Genomic DNA, 6,000 nt, shown 5'->3' with positions numbered 1-6,000 from the left:
GGGACGTCAAAGTGCCAGCGGATGGAGCCGCGCAATGTGCGCGCTTTGCGCGTGGTCGCGACAGTGCCATGACATCCCGTCCCACCCAACGTTGTGGGGGGAAGCGGGATGAGTCGGGCCTGGCCGTAGGCGGTGCGCAAATGGAGCGCACCCTTTTACAGCTAACCGTGTAACATGACCGAGTCTGACTGTGTGAACATGCAGATGTGCTTCAGGGCTTGGTGCGGGGAACATCATGTGTGAGGATTCGGCAGAAGGTTCTGCAGAGGACTGTAGGATTCTGCTCTCGATGTGACGTTTTTTGAGTTTTATTTCAAAACCAAAATAATTCACAGAGTTAACATTGCAGCCATAAGCACACACATTCCCCCCAACGAGTCGTTTTCGTGGTTGTTTTCGGCGAGGTTCCTGTGACTGCCAAGCTGTGTCTGCTGGCTCGTTCAGAACCGTTGGCCGCCAACTCCCTGGTCCCGCCTCAGCGGGAGGCCGGCTCCGCGGGGCGGGCCGTGCAGCTGGGCGCATGGAGTTTCCGCGCCGTTTGTCCCATCCTCTGGGGGAACGGCCGGAGTGCGAGGCTGACCGAGAGTGGACCAGGTCTCGCACCGTGGCTGAAAGTTCAGCCGCTGAGCCCTCGAGATGACGCTCGTAAGATGGGGACCAAACAGAACGTCAGAGGTGATGTGGCCTTCCAGCATCTCTCTGTGCAGGTGTTCAGGAATGGAGGGCAGGGCCGTGAGCCACAAGGCCGCTGGATAAGGGTCTGCCAGGCAGCAATGCGAGCAGAACCGGTGAGTACAGCAGCGCACAGATTGAGGATGGCATCAGCAGTTTTAGTAATGATGGTTTTTGACTCGACAGGAGAGTCAAGCTCCTCCACCATTTTGGAAACGCCAAAGGCGAGAAGGCGATGGTATTTCCTGCAGCGCCGGTCTGGAAGGCGCACTAGTGTGCGCGATCGGCGAGCCGCCTCAGCAGCTGGTCATGCTTAGCGGGAACTGCTCGCGGTCCAGTGAGGTGGTTCTTGACGCCACACAGCGAGGTCAAGTCCGGCTCCAGTGGAGGAACAGATGGCCAGCCCTGGTCGGAGAAGCCCTCGACCTTGGTAATGGGCGCATATGTGAAAATTGGCGCCTCGAGCCTGGCAGGCTCGGAAGCGGCGGACCAGCAGCTCATGGCAGCTGGGAAGCGCAGCCAGACGGGGTCTGGACAGCGCGTCTGTGTTGCCCCGAAAATTCCCGCCAATTCATCTGCCTCAGGGGAGCCGGTTCTGGAACGGCTAGCCGCTTGCGGGTCGCAGTCGCGGAGATGATGGCGGGCAGCTCCTGGAGCAGCGCTCTAACTGCTGGCAGGGAGGAGCGAGAAACCACTGGAGCAGAAGGACCCGCTGAGCGAGGCTCGTCGACCTCCGTGTTGTACAGGAGGGAATAATGGCTGCGGCAGCCAGCCTCGTCGTGCTCCTCACAAGGCTCGTCGACCTCCGTGTTGTACAGGAGGGAAAAAGGGCTATGGCAGCCAGCCTCGTCGTGCTCCTCACGAGGCTCGTCGACCTCCGTGTTGTACAGGAGGGAAAAAGGGCTATGGCAGCCAGCCTCGTCGTGCTCCTCACGAGGCTCGTCGACCTCCGTGTTGTACAGGAGGGAAAAGGGCTATGGCAGCCAGCCTCGTCGTGCTCCTCACGATGCTCGTCAACCTCCGTGTTGTACAGGAGGGAATAATGGCTGCGGCAGCCAGCCTCGTCGTACTCCTCACGAGGCTTCTCGACCTCCGTGTTGCACAGGAGGGAAAAAGGGCTATGGCAGCCAGCCTCGTGGTCGACCTCCGTGTTGTACAGGAGGGAAGAAGGGCTATGGCAGCCAGCTTCGTCGTACTCCTCGCTGTCGACGACACCGTCCAATCGGTAGGAGCCAGCCGGCTCCTGGCCGACGTTGAAGAACCGTAACGCCTTGTCCAGCGAGTACGTGCCAGCCACCGGAATTTCCTCGTCGGTGGAGGGGGTGAAGTACTCGACCCGGCGGACTTTTTCAGCCACAGGCAGAGCGGTACAAAACAGGCACGAGGCCTGGGGGTCAAGGCCAGGCCAGCGTGGTGAGCCCCGAGACAGACCTCACACTTGGCGTGCAGGTCGCCGCTGGAGATGAAGCCCGTCTGGCAGGCCGGGCAGGTCCTGGCGTCGCTGGACATGGTCGGTGAGTAGATTTTTCTTGTATAATTGCTCTTAAAGGAAGCTCTTAAGCTTGGCGTGAAGAGAAAACGGAGGCGAGCAGTGGAGTCGCTCCACTTATATAACCCACATGGGGTGCCCACGTGGTGGGCGTACATTTAAGCTCTTCATGATTGGCTGATGCTGAGATCACCCTTCCAATAGCAGCTCGCTTAAGGGCTAAGACTAGACGAAATAGAACCCAATTTTTGACTTGACTTTAGAAAGTAATGAATTCATGTGAATGTCAGATGAAAGTGTGCTGCCAAGCCAGATACCCAGATACTTATGGGAACTGACAAGTTGTAGTTCTTTCCACCCAGGGAAACTATTCTGGGGTGGAAAGTTACGGTTGATGATCACGAACATTGTTTTTCTTGTGTTTAAATGAAGAAGGTTGTAGAAGGCATGTTGAAGAAGATTAAAGTTGTGCTATGAGGAGGACAAAGCTGTGTTCAAGGAAGAACTGCATGAATGTTAGCTAACTATTCAGTCAGAGACATGAGATGTATCTGATACCAGGAAAATGTGTTTGGTTTCTACAGCAGCATTTCAGCTGTAATATCAGTCAGTGTTTAGGAATAAATGATTAATAAAGTCTCATTTAGCTTCACTGTCAGGGAGACAGCAGCAGTTAGCATGTAGCTAACGTTAGCTGGCTAGGAGGGGCTGCTGGTGGACACAAACACAGTACAGCAAAGTTATATTTACCACATACAAACAACAAACTTACTTGTTAAAAGTAATCCCCTGAGCTCTGGTGTTAGTAGTCCACCGATTAGAGCAGAAATAATCCCCACAGAGCTCAGGCATCCTGTTACTGCTGCTGTTATGGTTCATGTCTGCCGGAAGCTCGACCCATCTAAGATGGCAACCACATTTCCTGCACCCGAGCGGCCAATAGAGCTCCGGACCCCACGTGACTCTCAGTTAGTGGACGCCATTTTGGCATGCAAAAAAGGTAAACAAACACGATGTAACCATGAACATGAACGGGATCCGCTTGGATTTTACTTCGTCGGAGTTTACTTCACACTTTAAAACAGAAGAAATCGTTTTATATAGTCAGAAATTAAATAGACTAAACATCTCCGACCCTTACCGTGCCCCTGGGATACTTTTTAAAAACGCCAGAAGCTGTCGGAGCGGGCTTCTTACCGGCACAACACCGGACCTGACCGGGGAACCCCTTGGGATTTACCCGGAGGAGCTGGCTCCGGCGGCTGGGGAGAGGGAAGTCACGCTACTGCCCCCGCAACCCGACTCCGGATACGCGGATGAAAATGGATGGATGGACGGACAAATAACAGATTTACACGTAAGTAGTCTCGGTGAGACAGATAATAGCAATCCAAAGTGCTTTTTATGTGTGATCTGACAATTGATCAACCATTGCTTAAAAATTAAATACAGCTTAGCCGGTTAATTGCTGTCATCATAAAACACGTAAACGGCAGCACGCAGAACTCACGAGGCAACGTTTTACGTGATGTTTACTTGTTGCTATGAGTAATAAGACAGAAAAAGCCACGCCAAAATAAGTTTAGGAAGCCCACTAAGAATCGTAACAAAAGCATTTAAAATAAATACCATACACAGTTGAGGAAATGTTGGTTTAAGTACCTGATATGAAGCGGTCGCTGCATAAGCGAAATCATTTACTCTCGGGGTCCCACAGCTTCATTTTAGCCCGGTCACTAGCGCCTTTTATTACAATGATCCAACGTTTGCGGCGCTCCGGATCTTGGGGAATCCTGTAGATGGCTCATTCCTTATGTCGTCCGCGTCTGTTCTGCATCCTGGGGCACAACAGGAATCTACCATATTTCCTGTCTGATTGAGTTTTCTGACAATAACAAATTGGCCAGCTGCCGGCTTCTGCATGCCAATATGGCGCCGTTTCGATTTGAACTGTTGCATGCCGGGAGAAGTGACGTCAACTCCCGGAGCTCTATGGGGGTCTATTAATATATATGTGTCTGTGCTCACGTTGATCGATGTTTGGTCATTTCGACACTTTGAATTGTTGTGTCCTGTGCATGTTTGTGTTTGGATGTTAATTAATGTCAGGTTTAAACCCCTAAGACATCATACACAAAGAAGAAAAGAGACACAAAAGTCAGAATTCTGTTTTATGCTCGAGGAGAATGGAAATAAGGTCCGACCAGCACAGTCTCCACTGCACCAGCAGATCCTCCAAAACCACTCTGCCTTTGAAATCCAAGCATCCTCTATTTATTACAAGCTGGGAGTTCCCTAGTTACACGTCTGATGAGCTGATCTGAAGGGTGGGGGATACACAGCTCTCAGTATTCAGTAATTGTTGCAAGTTCACACAAAGAACATTCAGTATCACAGCATTCTGTTTTTCTAATCGGTGTATAATCACACGATGTGCAACAGACAGTTGCACGAGTCAGCAGATATCCTTGGGTCACATTAGGTCAGGACCAAGGCTCAGCATTCTTAAAGTCTCCTCATGAGACTTCAAACAACACAGCAGCTATCAGCATAAATGGTAAAATCTTTAAATGTAATAAAAGCATAAACCATGATAAAAGAAAACACATATAATTATCTTAACCATAGAATAGACTGTATTGATCCCACAGTGAAGAAATTCACTTGTTACAGCAGCACCAACACTTAAGCCCTTTTCAGACAGACATTCTGGAACATTTGCGGACAATTCAATCCGGTTTTTAACCGGAACTGTGCTTTCAGACACACCACTTTTGTACCGGAACTTGTCCTTTCGGCTGCGTTCACACAGCAGGGAAAAGTTCCAGATGTCTGACGACTGCGGGGGGTGGGGTGGGGTGGGAATCGGACTTATGTTAAGAAGAAGAAGAAGAAAATATCATTTCTATAGCGCCTCTCAAGATAAAAATCACGAGGCGCTTAAGCATAATTCTGCGCACACAAAGACGCATAAGAGACCTGGATGATGAAGCTCAATGGTTAAAGGAATCACTGAAGCGGTGTGAAGCGCTCCATCGCGCGTCTAGACGGTACCGTAGGAGGCGAGCTGCCGTGGTTTGCCGCATGCTACAGCAGCGGGCTATCTAGGTGCGCACAGCGTCCCCCGGTCCCCTCCTCCTCCCCCTCCCTCTTGTCCGGAACTTTACCTCACCAGTCTGAAGAAGCCACCCTGTCCGTAACAAGTCCGGACCTGTTACTAGGGGCTTCGTCCGGATAAATTTCGGAACACGTTATCCGGATGTTTGTATTCAGACAGAAAGGTCTTACGGACAGATTCCGGAACATTTCCGTTTTTCATGGCCTGTCTGAAGGGGGCTTTAGAGAAAAGGAAAATGAAAACTAATGAGACTACAGTTAAACACACAAAGGCAGTAAGCTTTTATTGTAACCTTCAACCACTAAAAATAATGGGGTTAGGGTTAACCATACAGCATCAGGCCGGTTTTGCTCAAGTATTGCACACGTACTGAACATTGCATTGATGTCATTGTAACATTTTCTAAGTAGTTGCTTTTAATTAATTCTCTTCAGACATAATGGTATTCAATAAAATGTAATAGTCCATAAAAATTTGGATTGTCAATATTATTGAACCTTCAATATTCAGTTGATGATGAAAGTCGGTACTTTGGGTATCGCCAGGGAAACAACACTTTACAGTAATTTGACACAGAGACAAAAATATAGTTTATAAAAATCTATTTATTACTATATTTCTATTATCAATGACGATGAAAGGCAAATGATTATAAATGGTGATTCAAAATGAGACAATGAATGAACTGTGATGAAACATGATGTTGTATGTTTTAAGAGCT

This window comes from Nothobranchius furzeri, chromosome 11 (genome assembly GCF_043380555.1).
Source record: "Nothobranchius furzeri strain GRZ-AD chromosome 11, NfurGRZ-RIMD1, whole genome shotgun sequence".
In the NCBI taxonomy this organism is placed as follows: domain Eukaryota; kingdom Metazoa; phylum Chordata; class Actinopteri; order Cyprinodontiformes; family Nothobranchiidae; genus Nothobranchius; species Nothobranchius furzeri.
The sequence above is the reverse complement of the archived record's forward strand: the minus strand, read 5'-3'. Positions refer to the sequence as shown.